Genomic DNA, 8630 nt, shown 5'->3' with positions numbered 1-8630 from the left:
TTGACCAATCATGGAGCTTTTTTGGGACTTCCGTGTGGAGCTTTGGGGCCGTTCCGCCTAGCTTTTTATGCCCGATTAGGCTTCCAGGGAGGCGGCTAAGCATTATTGACCAATCATGGAGCTTTTTTGGGACTTCCGTGTGGAGCTTTGGGGCCGTTCCGCCTAGCTTTTTATGCCCGATTAGGCTTCCAGGGAGGCGGCTAAGCATTATTGACCAATCATGGAGCTTTTTTGGGACTTCCGTGTGGAGCTTTGGAGCCGTTCCGCCTAACTTTTTATGCCCGATTAGGCTTCCAGGGAGGCGGCTAAGCATTATTGACCAATCATGGAGCTTTTTTGGGACTTCCGTGTGGAGCTTTGGGGCCGTTCCGCCTAGCTTTTTATGCCCGATTAGGCTTCCAGGGAGGCGGCTAAGCATTATTGACCAATCATGGAGCTTTTTTGGGACTTCCGTGTGGAGCTTTGGGGCCGTTCCGCCTAGCTTTTTATGCCCGATTAGGCTTCCAGGGAGGCGGCTAAGCATTATTGACCAATCATGGAGCTTTTTTGGGACTTCCGTGTGGAGCTTTGGGGCCGTTCCGCCTAGCGTTTTATGCCCGATTAGGCTTCCAGGGAGGCGGCTAAGCATTATTGACCAATCATGGAGCTTTTTTGGGACTTCCGTGTGGAGCTTTGGGGCCGTTCCGCCTAGCTTTTTATGCCCGATTAGGCTTCCAGGGAGGCGGCTAAGCATTATTGACCAATCATGGAGCTTTTTTGGGACTTCCGTGTGGAGCTTTGGGGCCGTTCCGCCTAGCTTTTTATGCCCGATTAGGCTTCCAGGGAGGCGGCTAAGCATTATTGACCAATCATGGAGCTTTTTTGGGACTTCCGTGTGGAGCTTTGGGGCCGTTCCGCCTAGCTTTTTATGCCCGATTAGGCTTCCAGGGAGGCGGCTAAGCATTATTGACCAATCATGGAGCTTTTTTGGGACTTCCGTGTGGAGCTTTGGGGCCGTTCCGCCTAGCTTTTTATGCCCGATTAGGCTTCCAGGGAGGCGGCTAAGCATTATTGACCAATCATGGAGCTTTTTTGGGACTTCCGTGTGGAGCTTTGGGGCCGTTCCGCCTAGCTTTTTATGCCCGATTAGGCTTCCAGGGAGGCGGCTAAGCATTATTGACCAATCATGGAGCTTTTTTGGGACTTCCGTGTGGAGCTTTGGGGCCGTTCCGCCTAGCTTTTTATGCCCGATTAGGCTTCCAGGGAGGCGGCTAAGCATTATTGACCAATCATGGAGCTTTTTTGGGACTTCCAGCCGGTGCTTTGGGGGCCTTCCCCCTCACTTTCTACGCCCGATTGGGCTTCCAGGGACGCGGCTAAGCATTTTTAACAGAAATGGAGCTTTTTGCGGAGCTCCAGCCGGTGCCACCGGCAGGCCGTGCACGCGGACGAGATGACCGAAAGAAGCTCCAGGAGAGCGGATGGACGCTTTTTAAGCACCGAGGCGGAGATCGCGGAGCTTTAATAGACTTCCAGCGGGCCCAAAGCGGCCAGGCAGACGGCGCAGCGCGACCTGGTACCTCGCACGGGACGCATCGCCCCCCCCGCGCACAGTTCCAGGGGGCCGGGATGACGTTTCAAAGCTGCCGCTGCAGCTGCGGCGGGGAGTGGCCTCCCTCCGGTGGACACGACGAGTAAATGACACCGGCCGCTGACGCAAACCCACGCCGGACAGGAGAGCTCAAAAGCCGGGTAACATTTCAAGGAAGACCCCCCCTGCGCAGACCTCCACTAGGCCGGGATGACTGTTCAGCTGTGGCGGGGAGTGGCCTCCCTCCGGTCGGCACGACGAGTAAATGACACCGGCCGCTGACGCAAACCCACGCCGGACAGGAGAGCTCAAAAGCCGGGTAACATTTCAAGGAAGACCCCCCCTGCGCAGACCTCCACTAGGCCGGGATGACTGTTCAGCTGTGGCGGGGAGTGGCCTCCCTCCGGTCGGCACGACGAGTAAATGACACCGGCCGCTGACGCAAACCCACGCCGGACAGGAGAGCTCAAAAGCCGGGTAACATTTCAAGGAAGACCCCCCCTGCGCAGACCTCCACTAGGCCGGGATGACTGTTCAGCTGTGGCGGGGAGTGGCCTCCCTCCGGTCGGCACGACGAGTAAATGACACCGGCCGCTGACGCAAACCCACGCCGGACAGGAGAGCTCAAAAGCCGGGTAACATTTCAAGGAAGACCCCCCCTGCGCAGACCTCCACTAGGCCGGGATGACTGTTCAGCTGCGGCGGGGAGTGGCCTCCCTCCGGTCGGCACGACGAGTAAATGACACCGGCCGCTGACGCAAACCCACGCCGGACAGGAGAGCTCAAAAGCCGGGTAACATTTCAAGGAAGACCCCCCCTGCGCAGACCTCCACTAGGCCGGGATGACTGTTCAGCTGTGGCGGGGAGTGGCCTCCCTCCGGTCGGCACGACGAGTAAATGACACCGGCCGCTGACGCAAACCCACGCCGGACAGGAGAGCTCAAAAGCCGGGTAACATTTCAAGGAAGACCCCCCCTGCGCAGACCTCCACTAGGCCGGGATGACTGTTCAGCTGCGGCGGGGAGTGGCCTCCCTCCGGTCGGCACGACGAGTAAAGCTATTTAGGAAAATCTGAGATAAATATCACTTGCATAATAATTTGGAACACGGTCCCGTGTTCCAAATTATTATGCAAAATGTATTTAGACACCAGCAATCGCACTTAGATTTGTTTCTTTTTTCTTTCTTTTAGCTTCCATAATGTTACCGGGCGCTGACGCAAACCCACGCCCGGCAGGAGAGCTCAAAAGCCGGGTAACATTTCAAGGAAGCTATTTAGGAAAATCTGAGATAAATATCCTTTGCATAATAATTTGGAACACGGTCCCGTGTTCCAAATTATTATGCAAAATGTATTTAAGTGTCATAAAGATTACATTTTTTGTTTTTCAAGTACTGAAATCACCCTCAGTCATGGTACAGTCCATGGTAGTCTGCCAGGTGAGCGCAATTGTAGTAATTAACAAGTCTATTTAAGTTCCGCGTTTTTAAGCGTTCGGCCATTTCGTTCAACCATGGGGAGGAAAAAGGATCTCTCTGCTGTCGAGAAGCGTGAAATCGTTCGATGCCTTGGACAAGGTATGCAGACATTCGATATTGCACGAAAGCTTAAGCGCGACCATCGAACTTTGAAGAAATTCGTCGCTGATTCGGAGCAAACGCGCGTTCGTGCAGACAAAGGCACGACAAGGAAGGTTTCTGCAAGACAAACAAATCGAATCAAGAGGGCGGCTGCAAGCATGCCACTAAAGACGAGCAAACAAATATTCGACGCTGCTGGTGCCAGTGAAGTCCCACGAACGACGAGGTGCAGGATCCTCCAGAGGCTTGCAGTTGTGCGGAAACCCTCCATTCGGCCACCCCTGAACAACGCGAACAAGCAGAAACGGCTGCAGTGGGCCCAGACTTACATGAAGACAAATTTTCAGACAGTCCTGTTCACCGACGAGTGCCGTGCCACCTTGGATGGGCCAGGTAGGGTTTTTTAAGTTTTTCCTTGCACTTTTGAGAGCTCAGGGGATGCTTTGAGAATAATTGTCAATTTCTGTCAATGTGAAGCCCTTTGAGACTGCTTGTGATTTAGGGCTATACAAATAAACTTGATTTGACTTGACTTTACAGATGGATGGAGTCGTGGATGGTTGGTGGACGGCCACGATAGCCCAACAAGGCTGCGGCGTCAGCAGGGAGGTGGCGGAGTGATGTTTTGGGCCGGAATCATGGGGAGAGAGCTGCTTGGCCCCTTTAGGGTCCCTGAAGGCGTCAAAATTACGTCTGTTAACTACGTGGAATTTCTGACTCAACACTTCTGTCCATGGTACAACAGGAAGAACCGTGCTTTCCGTCAAAAGATCATCTTCATGCATGACAATGCACCGTCTCATGCTGCAAGAAATACGTCAACGTCTTTGGCATCTATGGGAATAAAGGGAGAGAAACTGATGGTGTGGCCCCCATGCTCCCCTGACCTCAATCCTATTGAAAACTTGTGGAGCATCGTCAAGCAGAAAATCTACGAAGGTGGGAGGCAGTTCAATTCCAAAGAGCAGCTCTGGCAGGCTATTCTTAGATCCTGCCAAGAAATTCAACCAGAAACTGTACAAAAACTCACAAGTTCAGTGGATGGAAGAATCGTGAAGCTGCTGTTGAACAAAGGGTCCTATGTTAAAATGTAACTTTGTTTTTTATTGAAATAAAGGGTCCTATGTTAAAATGTAACTTGTTTGTCTTTTCTTTGAAATAGCTTTTGATTTCAGTAAATATGACCTCCTAATGCTGTAAATTCTTAAGATGGGCATTTCAGTTCATAAAAACCTATAAAATGTTATAAAACTCTGTTGTGCGTAATAATGTGGAACAGTGCATTTTAAGTTTTTTATTTTTTAAAAATTCTGTGATCATTCGGAGGTTTGTTCAATAAAATTAGAATTCATCAAAATAATGGTTGATGACTTGAAAATTATGCTGACTCATTTTGCATCGACTATTTAGGAAAATCTGAGATAAATGTCACTTGCATAATAATTTGGAACACGGTGTAAGTGCGATTGCTGGTGTATTTACTCGTCGTGTCCACCGGAGGACGGCAAATCCCCGCCGCAGCTGCAGCGGCAGCGCTTAAATGTCTTCCCGGCCGCCTGGAACTCTGCACGGGGCGTGTTTCGTCCCGCGCAGCGGTACCAGATCGCGCTGCGCCGTCAGCCGAGCCGCGCGCGGTCCGCTGGAAGTCTACACTGTGTTCCAAATTATTATGCAAATTGTATTTATGTGTCATAAAGATTACATTTTTTGTTTTTCAATTAAACTCATGGATGGTATTACGTGTCAGGGCTCTTTGGATCACTGAGATCAATCTCAGACACCGGGGATCATTACCGGCCAGTTGAGCCCAAATTAAGGAAAAACTACTTAAGAATGGTGTTCCACATTATTAAGCAGATAATTTGAAGTTCGCTTTGAGCAGTGGCGGACGCCAACCCACGACCGGTGGGAGAGCTCGGAGGGCGGATGGGCTTTCAAGGAAGCCCCCCAGGCCGGTCCCACTCGCACTTAGAATTTTTTTTTTTTTTGGCTTCCATAATGTACCGGGCGCGGACGCGAAACCCACGCCGGGCAGGAGAGCTCGAAAGGCGGCTAAGCATTCAAGGAAGCACCGTCTGGAGCTTCAGAGCCGTTCCGCCTGACTTTTAACGTAGAGTACCGGGCGCAAACCACTAACTCAAGCCCGGCATGGCAGCTCGAAAGGCGGCTAAGCATTCAAGGAAGCACCGTCTGGAGCTTCAGAGCCGTTCCGCCTGACTTTTAACGTAGAGTACCGGGCGCAAACCACTAACTCAAGCCCGGCATGGCAGCTCGAAAGGCGGCTAAGCATTCAAGGAAGCACCGTCTGGAGCTTCAGAGCCGTTCCGCCTGACTTTTAACGTAGAGTACCGGGCGCAAACCACTAACTCAAGCCCGGCATGGCAGCTCGAAAGGCGGCTAAGCATTCAAGGAAGCACCGTCTGGAGCTTCAGAGCCGTTCCGCCTGACTTTTAACGTAGAGTACCGGGCGCAAACCACTAACTCAAGCCCGGCATGGCAGCTCGAAAGGCGGCTAAGCATTCAAGGAAGCACCGTCTGGAGCTTCAGAGCCGTTCCGCCTGACTTTTAACGTAGAGTACCGGGCGCAAACCACTAACTCAAGCCCGGCATGGCAGCTCGAAAGGCGGCTAAGCATTCAAGGAAGCACCGTCTGGAGCTTCAGAGCCGTTCCGCCTGACTTTTAACGTAGAGTACCGGGCGCAAACCACTAACTCAAGCCCGGCATGGCAGCTCGAAAGGCGGCTAAGCATTCAAGGAAGCACCGTCTGGAGCTTCAGAGCCGTTCCGCCTGACTTTTAACGTAGAGTACCGGGCGCAAACCACTAACTCAAGCCCGGCATGGCAGCTCGAAAGGCGGCTAAGCATTCAAGGAAGCACCGTCTGGAGCTTCAGAGCCGTTCCGCCTGACTTTTAACGTAGAGTACCGGGCGCAAACCACTAACTCAAGCCCGGCATGGCAGCTCGAAAGGCGGCTAAGCATTCAAGGAAGCACCGTCTGGAGCTTCAGAGCCGTTCCGCCTGACTTTTAACGTAGAGTACCGGGCGCAAACCACTAACTCAAGCCCGGCATGGCAGCTCGAAAGGCGGCTAAGCATTCAAGGAAGCACCGTCTGGAGCTTCAGAGCCGTTCCGCCTGACTTTTAACGTAGAGTACCGGGCGCAAACCACTAACTCAAGCCCGGCATGGCAGCTCGAAAGGCGGCTAAGCATTCAAGGAAGCACCGTCTGGAGCTTCAGAGCCGTTCCGCCTGACTTTTAACGTAGAGTACCGGGCGCAAACCACTAACTCAAGCCCGGCATGGCAGCTCGAAAGGCGGCTAAGCATTCAAGGAAGCACCGTCTGGAGCTTCAGAGCCGTTCCGCCTGACTTTTAACGTAGAGTACCGGGCGCAAACCACTAACTCAAGCCCGGCATGGCAGCTCGAAAGGCGGCTAAGCATTCAAGGAAGCACCGTCTGGAGCTTCAGAGCCGTTCCGCCTGACTTTTAACGTAGAGTACCGGGCGCAAACCACTAACTCAAGCCCGGCATGGCAGCTCGAAAGGCGGCTAAGCATTCAAGGAAGCACCGTCTGGAGCTTCAGAGCCGTTCCGCCTGACTTTTAACGTAGAGTACCGGGCGCAAACCACTAACTCAAGCCCGGCATGGCAGCTCGAAAGGCGGCTAAGCATTCAAGGAAGCACCGTCTGGAGCTTCAGAGCCGTTCCGCCTGACTTTTAACGTAGAGTACCGGGCGCAAACCACTAACTCAAGCCCGGCATGGCAGCTCGAAAGGCGGCTAAGCATTCAAGGAAGCACCGTCTGGAGCTTCAGAGCCGTTCCGCCTGACTTTTAACGTAGAGTACCGGGCGCAAACCACTAACTCAAGCCCGGCATGGCAGCTCGAAAGGCGGCTAAGCATTCAAGGAAGCACCGTCTGGAGCTTCAGAGCCGTTCCGCCTGACTTTTAACGTAGAGTACCGGGCGCAAACCACTAACTCAAGCCCGGCATGGCAGCTCGAAAGGCGGCTAAGCATTCAAGGAAGCACCGTCTGGAGCTTCAGAGCCGTTCCGCCTGACTTTTAACGTAGAGTACCGGGCGCAAACCACTAACTCAAGCCCGGCATGGCAGCTCGAAAGGCGGCTAAGCATTCAAGGAAGCGACGCCGGCCGGTCCGCGGGCCAAATAGGGTCCAGTAAAGTACCGGGCGCGGCCACTAACGCCTTGTGGCGGTCGCCTTGTGGCGGTCGGGGGGTGGCGGTCGGGGCTGGCGCTTGGGGCCGGTGGCGGTCGCCTTGTGGCGGTCGCCTTGTGGCGGTCGGGGGGTGGCGGTCGGGGCTGGCGCTTGGGGCCAGTGGCGGTCGCCTTGTGGCGGTCGCCTTGTGGCGGTCGCCTTGTGGCGGTCGCCTTGTGGCGGTCGCCTTGTGGCGGTCGCCTTGTGGCGGTCGGGGGGTGGCGGTCGGGGCTGGCGCTTGGGGCCAGTGGCGGTCGCCTTGTGGCGGTCGCCTTGTGGCGGTCGCCTTGTGGCGGTCGCCTTGTGGCGGTCGCCTTGTGGCGGTCGGGGGGTGGCGGTCGGGGCTGGCGCTTGGGGCCGGTGGCGGTCGCCTTGTGGCGGTCGCCTTGTGGCGGTCGCCTTGTGGCGGTCGCCTTGTGGCGGTCGCCTTGTGGCGGTCGGGGGGTGGCGGTCGGGGCTGGCGCTTGGGGCCGGTGGCGGTCGCCTTGTGGCGGTCGCCTTGTGGCGGTCGGGGGGTGGCGGTCGGGGCTGGCGCTTGGGGCCAGTGGCGGTCGCCTTGTGGCGGTCGCCTTGTGGCGGTCGCCTTGTGGCGGTCGCCTTGTGGCGGTCGCCTTGTGGCGGTCGCCTTGTGGCGGTCGGGGGGTGGCGGTCGGGGCTGGCGCTTGGGGCCAGTGGCGGTCGCCTTGTGGCGGTCGCCTTGTGGCGGTCGCCTTGTGGCGGTCGCCTTGTGGCGGTCGCCTTGTGGCGGTCGGGGGGTGGCGGTCGGGGCTGGCGCTTGGGGCTGGCGTCCGCCAATAGTGGTTTAATTTCGGGAGGAAGATTGATTTTCGTCCCAAGCCCGCCGCTGGAGAAAATTTTAGGTACCAGGAGTGGATTTTTTTTGTCCACTCAGGAGGGGGACGTTGGCTGGTTTGGTGTCCGGGGGAAAGTGCTCTTTTCTCGGCCAGGAGAAAGATTAGACTCCCAGCCCGCCGCTGGAGAAAATTCTAGGTACCAGGAGTGGATTTTTTTTGTCCACTCAGGAGGGGGACGTGCTTTGTTGTCCGGGGGAAAGTGCTCTTTTCTCGGCCAGGAGAAAGATTAGACTCCCAGCCCGCCGCTGGAGAAAATCTTAGGTACCAGGAGTGGATTTTTTTTGTCCACTCAGGAGGGGGACGTGCTTTGTTGTCCGGGGAGAGTGCCTGGTCCCCGGACCAGCCTCTTAGGCGCGCCCGCTGTCATTCTCCGGAGATTAAGTTATACTAAGGGGAGGCTGCCTCCTCCCGC

This window comes from Syngnathus typhle, unplaced genomic scaffold (genome assembly GCF_033458585.1).
Source record: "Syngnathus typhle isolate RoL2023-S1 ecotype Sweden unplaced genomic scaffold, RoL_Styp_1.0 HiC_scaffold_227, whole genome shotgun sequence".
Taxonomy (NCBI): Eukaryota; Metazoa; Chordata; class Actinopteri; order Syngnathiformes; family Syngnathidae; genus Syngnathus; species Syngnathus typhle.
The sequence above is the reverse complement of the archived record's forward strand: the minus strand, read 5'-3'. Positions refer to the sequence as shown.